At 39.1% G+C, this 10,764-nt stretch overlaps 1 non-coding gene across 1 annotated transcript; it reads left to right on the top strand.

Moving 5' to 3' along the window:
- The first annotated feature begins 7,788 nt into the window (after positions 1-7,788).
- On the top strand, positions 7,789-7,895 carry LOC115029680 (U6 spliceosomal RNA). The gene has a single exon (XR_003835229.1). It is a non-coding gene; the product is annotated as a U6 spliceosomal RNA (small nuclear RNA).
- The last annotated feature ends 2,869 nt before the right edge of the window (positions 7,896-10,764 follow it).

The following is a 10,764-nucleotide window of genomic DNA, read 5'->3' as shown; positions in this document are numbered from 1 at the left end:
GAGTTTGAAATCAGGGAATTGTAAACTGTTGGGTGATGTTTTATTGGCCAGAATAATCTAATAAGAAATTCTCTTTTCTGTATTATTTCTCTAAGAGACACAAACTACACGTATTATCCTTATTTTCATATACTCTAATAATCTCTGGTCCATATTGAATTCTTTTGAAAAAAATCAGATTGGGCATGTAGAAAAATAAGTGTTTTCTTGAACATACTTATTCAAACATGGGAACTCATATTGAATCTGTCCTTTGAGCACCAGGGAGTTCTTATTGACAGTTTTTAGTTCCGGGAGAGGCACAGTTTTCATGAAAGATCTGCAGTCATACTTTGGGGTAGGATATCTGCAACCCATTCAATGAATATTCATTGAAACCATGATGTCATATAATGTGTGTTGATTCTTGAGGGCGATAATATGGCTAAGCTAAAATTCTCTATAAAACGATCAGATATTCTCCAGTTTCTTAGGCATAGCAATAATTATGAAGATAGAAAAATACGATTATGGACAATAACTTATACAAAAGGCTTAAAGCCTAGACTGTTGATTTATATTCAGTTTATGTGTTTATAGTCATAGAGTTCCCAAGGTTAGAAACTAATGAATTTACCTGTGAATATAGAGCATTTATTATGAATTTATATTATTTGTTTATTTCTTTTGCTACACCTTATCAATCCATTCTCCTCTTCTTATTTTCCTTACCTATAAAGTCACCTGTCATCTGATCTCCGGAAACACCTCAACACAGTGATGCTCTGCTGACCAGTGAGGTTGAAACAATCTCTCCAGGGTGCTGACCCACGAGAACATGATAGGAATCATATAGGCAATTCAAACTTTTCTATAACTGTCTTCAAAGCATATAAGGAAAACATTGTAACTAATTGAAATAGTACATTTTGTTTAAGGTAGCAGATTCCAAAAGTATTATTTCAACAGATAATCAATAAAAATGTATTTATTTTACACCCCAAACGAGCACCAATTCTTTGAGACACTGTGTGTGTGTGTGTGTTTCACTTACAGTAGACCTCAGTTTGGAGGAGACACATTTTAGGTCCCCTAAAATAGCCACAGGAGACTAGCTGCTTCCTCCATTGGACAGAGACAGCCCAGAACATTCTTTCTATGTTCCTCATTCCTGTTGAAAAAACGAATACAGAATCAAGCAACAGGACTGTCCATCAAATGGCTGGATATCATCTTAGCATTTCCCCCTGGGATCTTGCTCCTAGGAGAGGGCATGCTTGTTATAACAGCAACATGGCTCCCCATCCCTTGTTGTTGCATTTGCTCCTATTACACAAAACTGCCCAAACTTCAGCTTCCATTGCTGAAGGTCGCAGCACACTTCTTAGGACACCGTCTCTGACTCTTGCTTTCTGCTTTTCTTTCATTCAAGGTTGGCCTTTGGGTGACCCATCCTTGTTCACACATGAGTTTGACATTCAGCAACATCATTTTCTGTTGGATAGCCAACCACCTGTTCAATTAGAACCTCCTGATTATTTTATGGCCTCTTCAGAAGAAATTGATATTGAAATTAGTGTTCACTGATTAGCTGATCAAGATTTAGTTTGCTAATATTTATAAAAGCATATATGAAAGCTGATTGAATTACACTTATTATTCTATTTAATTGCTAATGGTTTTTATCGATTGAAAAATATTGATCTAAACTATTGAACCCTTATGAAGGGTGAGATTGTACTAGCCACTAGACATCTTTCAATATCAAAGAATATTTCTCTTTGAATTTGAAATTTATATCATCTATGTTACATATTTCCTTGTCTCTTAGAACTCTACCATTGGAAGAAAAAAAACCATCTAGTATCCATATCTTGACTTTCAAATGTGAAAACTGACTTTCAGTGAGGGTGTTGATCTCACTAGATAGATCTAGATCAAAATGATAGAACTAGAGTAGAAATAGACCTTAACTTTTCTGAAGCACTTAGCATTTTCTCTGCATGATTATCGCTGGAATATTTACATGAGTGGATAACTTGCTGAGCCGTGTGTTTGTGTCTCAAATGAATTTTATGTCAAACAACATTAACTGTGTTTCATTCTGGGGCCGATTTTCCATTTGAACATTTTCTGGTCTTAGACATGATTCTTTTTCTTTTTTTCTTTTCTTTTTTTTTTCCTGTGTCAGATTTTCAGACTTGCTGAATTTTTCATCTGATATTTTAGCTCATGGATAGCAGATACTCAGACAGTTGGAAGACAACATGCACTCCATTTTCATTACATATATTGATTTCTCCATAACTTTCTGCTTTCAGATTTCTGATGCACCACTCACTGTGAGTTCAGGTCTGCCTGTCAGCACATGAAAGTCTGCAAGGAAATGTGATGCATGCTCCACCCAAAGATACATTTGGGTTCAATTTAGGGTGATGAAGATCCAGTTTCACACAGTGTTTCATCTCAAGAAGCCAAATATCAGAGCTGATGAGGTTAGTGGATATGTGTGCTGTATAAAACATTGCTTAACACTGGAGTCTAAATATACAACAATAACTTTTCTTTCTCTCTCCCTCTCTCTCTCTCTCTCCTTCCTTCCTTCCTTCCTTCCTTCCTTCCTTCCTTCCTTCCTTCCTTCCTTCCTTTTTTTTTTTTTTTGGTTTTTTTAATTGGGTATTTATTTCATTTACATTTCCAATGCTATCCCAAAAGTCCCCCACACGCTCCCCCACCCACTCCCCCAACCACCCACTCCCACTTCTTGGCCCTGTCGTTCCCCTGTACTGAGGCATATAAAGTTTGCACGACCAATGGGCCTCTATTTCCACTGATGGCCGACTAGGCCATTTTCTGATTCATATGCAGCTAGAGACACGAGCTCTGGGGGTGGGGTGGGGGGTGGGTACTGGTTAGTTCATATTGTTGTTCCACCTATAGGATTGCAGATCCCTTTAGCTCCTTGGTTACTTTCTCTAGCTCCTCCATTGGGGGCCCTGTGATCCATCCAACAGCTGACTGTGAGCATCCAGTTCTGTGTTTGCTAGGCCCCGACATGGTCTCACAAGAGACAGCTCTATCTGGGTCCTTTCAGCCAAATCTTGCAAGTGTATGCAATGGTGGTTTTCTTTATTTACATTTCAAATGTTATCCCCTTTCCTGGTCCCCGACCCTTTCTGGGAACCCCCTATCCCATACTCCCTCCCCCTGCTTCTATGAGGGTGTTCCTTCACCCACCCACTCCCATCTCCCTGCCCTCAATTCCCCTACACTGGGGCATCTATCAAGCCGTCATGGGACCAAGGACCTCTCCTACCATTGATGCATGACAAGGCTATCCTCTGCTACATAAGCAGCTGGAGCCATGTGTACTCCTTGGTGATGGCTTAGTCCCTGGGAGCTCTGGGATGGGGGAGGGGTCTTTTTGGTTGATATTGTTGTTCTCCCTATGGGGTTGCAAACCCCTTCAACTCCTTCAATCCTTTCTGTAACTCCTCTATTGGGGACTATGAGCTCAGTCCAAGGTTTGGCTGTGAACATCTGCCTCTGTATTTTTAAGGCTCTGGCAGGGCCTCTCAGGAGACAGCCATTTCAGGCTCCTTTCAGCATGTACTTCTTGGCATCAACAATAGTGTCTGGGTTTGGTAACTGTTTATGGGATGAATTCCCAGGTGGTACAGTCTCTGAATGGCCTTTCCTTCAGTCTCTGCTCTACACTTTATCTCCATAACAATAACATTTCTTAAGTATGAAATATATTTAATTTTTTTCTGTTTTAGCATTTTCTAAAAGTATCTTCCTGTGTGAAAGAATTGTTTCTATCTAAAAATACTGTTCCTGTCTAACAGAAACGTAAGGACAAAAATGGAGCAGAGCAAATGGCCAAACAATGATTGGCTCAACTTGAGATCCATTCCATGGAAGCTCACCAAACCCTGACACTATTACTGATGCTATGGACAGGAGCTTAGCATGGTTGTCCTTTGAGATGCTCTACCAGCAGCTGATTGAGACAGATGCAGATACTCACAGCCAACCATTGGACTGAAATCAGGGACCCCTATGGAAGAGTTAGAGGAAGGATTGAAGGAGCTGAAGGGGATTGCAACCCCATAAGGAACACTAATAGTGTTAACTAGTCTGGACCCCTGGGAGCTCCCAGAGACTGAGCCACTAACCAAAGAGCATACACAAGGTGGTTCAAGCCTCCCCCTCTCCCTAGCAGAGGGCTGCCTTGTTTGGCATCAGTGGGAGAGGATGAGCCTAAACCTGTATAGACTTGATGCTCCAGGGAAGGGGAATGCGGGGAGGGAACATTCTCTCAAAGGCAAAGGGGAGGAGGAACCTGAAAGGGACAAAGTTTGGGATGTAAATAAATAAAACAATTAATTAATCGAAAATAAGTAAAAAATATGTAAGGAATCATCTGAAGAATAAGAAAAGTGTCCAGAATGTCTGCCTTTTATGATCACTGGGTATAATGTAACTTATAAAACTGTCAATTAAATTATAATAAACTTTTCATGTTTATAATATTTATTTGATTTAATCATAATGCAATCATCCTATGTGAGGATATGTATAACCACAATAAAATTATAATTTATATGATAAAAGAATTTATGAGTAATGTTTAAATATATGATTTCAATAAATATTCACACAGTACACATATAGAAATCATCATGATGGGTGCTTGTTTGTTTGTTTGTTTTTGCTAAGGTCCTATCAGTAATTGGTACAATAAAGAAATTAAACTAGACTTTTAAATTGGTGATCTATTATTCTTATGGACACTATACGTTGTAGCTTTGTGTATTATGGTTCCCCCAAATACTGTTTGGGTGAGAAGGTCTGCACTTTTAGCTTCTGGAAACCTGTCCCCAGTTGGTTCTGATTGGTAAATAAAGATGCCAAAAGCCAAGAGGCTTTTGGAAGGACAAACAGAGGAGGGATTGTAGCATTCCTGGGCTTGGGGCTGGGAGGAGGAGGAGGAAAAAGAGATACACCATGTTCAAGAAGAGTGCAGGACAGAGAGGCATGGCTGCCATGTGAAGCAGCCAGGCAAGTGCAGTCTGGAGGGCTGCCCAACTGGGACTAGAGGAGCCAAGGTAGAACACAGAATTTAGTAAGTAACTTGGAATTATCGGTGGGAGGTTCTAGCAGCGGTGAAGTTTAGGCAATGGTTGTTTAAGGCATATTAAAATGTAAAGGCTGTGTGTTTGTGTCTTTCATTCAGAAACATAAATCATTGGGATGGTTAATGACCCCGCAAGTTTTATTAATAAATATTTAATACAACAATAAGTCCCATAAACTTTCATGGCAGTAGATATAGAAAACAGTCTTTAATCCTTGTGAACACAAAACAAAGTGGTATACCAGAGCAAAACCCTGAAGCCAAGCTAAACTGAATGCCATCTCATCTGTATATCCCAGGCTATGACTTTGAATGGCAGAATTACTTAACCTTCTTGACTCTAGATTCTTTGAAAAGAAGAATACCAGACAACAGCTTTATAAAGGTGCTGACTTAATTAGATAAGAAGTGTACAGATCCTAATACATGAAGAACATACATGGATTCTAGACCCCCTTTTTATGTTCATTTGTATTCGGAAATGTTTTTTTTTTTAATATAATGGTTAGACATCATTTTATTTTGGATCCATTTCAGTTTAATATATTCAAATGAAACAAATAACAACAAAGAAAAAGATACTTGAAAATAGAACAAGGGGAAGAAATATGAGAAAACAGGATTATTTTCACTGTATTTCAGTATGTTATAAAGAATAAAACACCTAGTTTAAAAAAAACCCAACTTTTATTTTCCCACTGTGGGTACAGATCTGACAGTATCTTCTATTTAATAGTAAACAAGATTCCCTATAGATTTGATTGAAGACTTATAGCTCATATCATTAAATTTGAATTATAAAACAAGAATAAGATTAGCATATGGAAATTCCATATTACAGGAAAAAATCATGAAGTATCTCTTGATATGCTGCGAACTTATGTCATTACAGAAAGTTTTCTTACAACTCATGTTAAGTACAACAGTGTGGCCAGATGACTGTGGCGAATGTAACAAAGCCAAGTGGAGAGGAAAGGTACCAGTGTGTGGGGGGGTGGGGCACAGGGATTCTTCAAGCCATTGTGTGAGAGACTGACTTAGGATAAAGCTAAGGGGCCTAACAAGGTATACTAACATCAACACATCCAGTCATTTTGATGTACCTAGAGGCCTCTGTGATCACTTGTAATATGTGTTCAAGGTAAAAAAGCAGAAAACCAAGCTTTTAGTTAAGAATACCATAATGCAAATTGATGTAAATAAAATACAAAATAGGAGTATTCCTTAGAGAAGTTATAAGTTGCCATTCAGGCAACTGCATTAAAATAAATATTGCAGTATCAAATCATGTACTTTTTACTGCTTCTCCAGGGCATAAATAATGACCATAATACTTTGTTTTCAGCTGAATGGGCAGTAACATTATGTATATTAAAAGTACATTTTCCAATTAAAAGAAAAGAACATACATGGGCTGGACCTAGTACTCCCCTCACATACATAACAGATGTGCAGCTTGGTCTTCATGTGGATCCCGAACAACTGGAGCAGGGGCTATCCCAAAAGATGGTGCCTGCATGTGGGATATGTTCTACTAGCTGGGCTGCCTTGTCTGACCTCAGTGGGAGAGGAAGCACCTAGTGTTGCAGAGTATAGGGGTGGGTCTGAGGCTAAGGTCCTATTCCCCAACTGGTTCTTGATCTAACAGTAAAGATGCCACGGGACAATTGCTAGGCAAAAAGAGTAGGTGGAGAGAGGAAAAGATTTTTTAGCCATGCTTCAGAGGGAGAAAAGCCAACCATCCATGTGAGATCTTGGGTGTAGTGACCACAGGTTGCTTCTCCAAGTGGGAGGTTAGGGTGTTGAGCTGGGACTAAAGGGAACTGAGCAACTGAAGCTAGGGCAGGTTGAGAGATGATGAGCAAAGAGTATTGGGAAGGGCACATTATTCACAGGAGATAAGAAGTGCCCAGCAATTAAGCCAATAAGGCAGGCTGAAACCGATCAATGTGTGTAACTGTGATTTTCATCCACAGATCCAATATTCTCTGGGCAGGGGCTGGTAGTGTGGCCCATTCCCAGAGCACTAAGATGGTGTGGCAAAAGCAACAGCAGAACTGAACAGAACACCCAGAGCAGGGTGTGAGCTTCTGCTTCAAAGGCTCCAAGATACAACTAGCTGATTTTACAGATGTCTTTGTCATATTTCTCTGTTCTGTGTGCAGCTACCTTGCCTGGATTATCAATTTCATGAAAATTAGGCCCCAAGTCTTCCTCATTTTGCATCTTCAGATTCCAGGACTATATTTAATAGGTAACTGTCTCCTACTAAGCACTTATATGAACTGAGAAATGAATAGATATGCCACCAAGGTATGCTCTAGGGAATAGGATACAATCACTAAGTGGTTGAGTTTCAAATTTAGGAGATCAAAGCAACTCTTGAAACCATTCAAGTAAGGTGGGTTTCAATGTGAGTTCATTATTTAAGTAAAATATAGAGAAAATATACCTATATATATTTGTGATTCTTTTGCATAAAATTATTGATAAGCATTTCTTAGTGCTATTAAAAATTCTAAGAAACACTAATTTTACATAGTATTTATTGAATAAATTTATGTATTAAGTATTGTTTCTCTTAAGCTTTTTTCTAGTTTTCAATATGTCTTTTAACAATTTTTTAAAAAAATTTATTAGGTATTTTCTTCATTTACATTTCAGATGCTATGCTCGCTTCGGCAGCACATATACTAAAATTGGAACGATACAGAGAAGATTAGCATGGCCCCTTCGCAAGGATGACACGCAAATTCGTGAAGCGTTCCATATTTTTTTTTTATTTTTAATTTTTTTATTACAAATTTTCCTCAATTACATTTCCAATGCTATCCCAAAAGTCCCCCATAGCGCCCCCCACTTCCCTACCCACCCATTCCCATTCTTTTGGCCTTGGCATTCCCCTATATTGGGGCATATAAAGTTTGCAAGTCCAATGGGCCTCTCTTTCCATTGATGGCCGACTAGGCCATCTTTCGATACATATGCAGCTAGAGACAAGAGCTCCGGGGTTCTGGTTAGTACATCATGTTGTTCCAACAATAGGGTTGCAGATCCCTTTAGCTCCTTGGGTACTTTCTCTAGCTTCTCCATTGGGAGCCCTGTGATACATCCAATAGCTGACTGTGAACATCCACTCCTGTGTTTGCTAGGCCCAGGCATCATCTCACAAGAGACAGCTATATTTGGGTCCTTTCAGCAAAATCTTGCTAGTGTATGCAATGGTGTCAGCGTTTAGAAGCTGATTATGGGATGGATCCCTGGATACGGCAGTCTCTAAATGGTCCATCCTTTCATCACAGCTACGAACTTTGTCTCTGTAACTCCTTCCCTGGGTGTTTTGTTCCCAATTCTAAGAAGGGGCACAGTGTCCACACTTTGGTCTTCATTCTTCTTGAGTTTCATGAGTTTAGCAAATTGTATCTTATATCTTGGGTATCCTAAGTTTTGGGCTAATATCCACTTATCAGTGAATACATATTGTGTGAGTTCTTTTGTGATTGTGTTACTTCACTCAAGATGATGCCCTCCAGGTCCATCCATTTGGCTAGGAGTTTCATAAATTCATTCTTTTTAATAGCTGAGTAGTACTCCATTGTGTAAATGTACCATAATTTCTGTATCCATTCCTCTGTTGAGGGACATCTGGGTTCTTTCCAGCTTCTGGCTATTATAAATAGGGCTGCTATGAACATAGTGGAGCATGTGTCCTTTTTACCGGTTGGGACATCTTCTGGATATATGCCCAGGAGAGGTATTGCTGGATCCTCCGGTAGTACTATGTCCAATTTTCTGAGGAACCGCCAGACTGATTTCCAGAGTGGTTGTACAAGCTTGCAATCCCACCAACAATGGAGGAGTGTTCCTCTTTCTCCACATCCTTGCCAGCATCTGCTGTCACCTGAATTTTTGATCTTAGCCATTCTGACTGGTGTGAGGTGGAATCTCAGGGTTGTTTTGATTTGCATTTCCCTGATGATTAAGGATGTTGAACATTTTTTCAGGTGCTTCTCTGCCATTTGGTATTCCGCAGGTGAGAATTCTTTGTTCAGTTCTGAGCCCCATTTTTTAATGGGGTTATTTGACTTTCTGGAGTCCACCTTCTTGAGTTCTTTATATATATTGGATATTAGTCCCTTATCTGATTTAGGATAGGTGAAGATCCTTTCCCAATCTGTTGGTGGTTTTTTTGTCTTATTGATGGTGTCTTTAGCCTTGCAGAAGCTTTGCAGTTTCATGAGGTCCCACTTGTCAATTCTCGATCTTACAGCACAAGCCATTACTGTTCTATTCAGGAATTTTTCCCCTGTGCCCATATCTTCAAGGCTTTTCCCCCACTTTCTCCTCTATAAGTTTCAGTGTCTCTGGTTTTATGTGAAGTTCCTTGATCCACTTAGACTTGACCTTAGTACAAGGAGATAGGAATGGATCGATTCGCATTCTTCTACATGTTAACAACCAGTTGTGCCAGCACCATTTGTTGAAAATGCTGTCTTTCTTCCACTGGATGTTTTTAGCTCCCTTGTCGAAGATCAAGTGACCATAGGTGTGTGGGTTCATTTCTGGGTCTTCAATTCTATTCCATTGGTCTATTTGTCTGTCACTATACCAGTACCATGCAGTTTTTATCACAATTGCTCTGTAGTAGAGCTTAGGTCCGGCATGGTGATTCCACCAGAGGTTCTTTTATCCTTGAGAAGAGTTTTTGCTATCCTAGGTTTTTTGTTATTCCAGATGAATTTGCAGATTGCACTTTCTAATTCGTTGAAGAATTGATTTGGAATTTTGATGGGGATTGCATTGAATCTGTAGATTGCTTTTGGCAAGATAGCCATTTTTACAATGTTGATCCTGCCAATCCATGAGCATGGGAGATCTTTCCATCTTCTGAGATCTTCTATAATTTCTTTCTTCAGAGACTTGAAGTTTTTATTATACAGATCTTTCACTTCCTTAGTTAGAGTCACGCCAAGATATTTTATATTATTTGTGACTATTGAGAAGGGTGTTGTTTCCCTAATTTCTTTCTCAGCCTGTTTATTCTTTGTGTAGAGAAAGGCCATTGATTTGTTTGAGTTAATTTTATATCCAGCTACTTCACCGAAGCTGTTTATCAGGCTTAGGAGTTCTCTGGTGGAATTTTTAGGGTCACTTATATATACTATCATATCATCTGCAAAAAGTGATATTTTGACTTCATCTTTTCCAATTTGTATCCCTTTGATCTCCTTTTGTTGTCGAATTGCTCTGGCTAGGACTTCAAGTACAATGTTGAATAGGTATGGAGAAAGTGGACAGCCTTGTCTAGTCCCTGATTTTAGAGGGATTGCTTCAAGCTTCTCACCATTTACTTTGATGTTGGCTACTGGTTTGCTGTAGATTGCTTTTATCATGTTTAGGTATGGGCCTTGAATTCCTGATCTTTCCAAGACTTTTATCATGAATGGGTGTTGGATCTTGTCAAATGCTTTTTCCGCATCTAACGAGATGACCATGTGGTTTTTGTCTTTGAGTTTGTTTATATACTGGATTACGTTGATGGATTTCCGTATATTGAACCATCCCTGCATCCCTGGGATGAAACCTACTTGGTCAGGATGGATGATTGTTTTGATGTGTTCTTGGATTCGGTTAGCAAGAACTTT

This window comes from Mus caroli, unplaced genomic scaffold (genome assembly GCF_978045245.1).
Source record: "Mus caroli unplaced genomic scaffold, Mus_caroli_1 scaffold_17, whole genome shotgun sequence".
NCBI lineage: Eukaryota > Metazoa > Chordata > Mammalia > Rodentia > Muridae > Mus > Mus caroli.
Note: the sequence above shows the minus strand (reverse complement) of the source record. Positions and strands in the feature narration are given on the sequence as shown.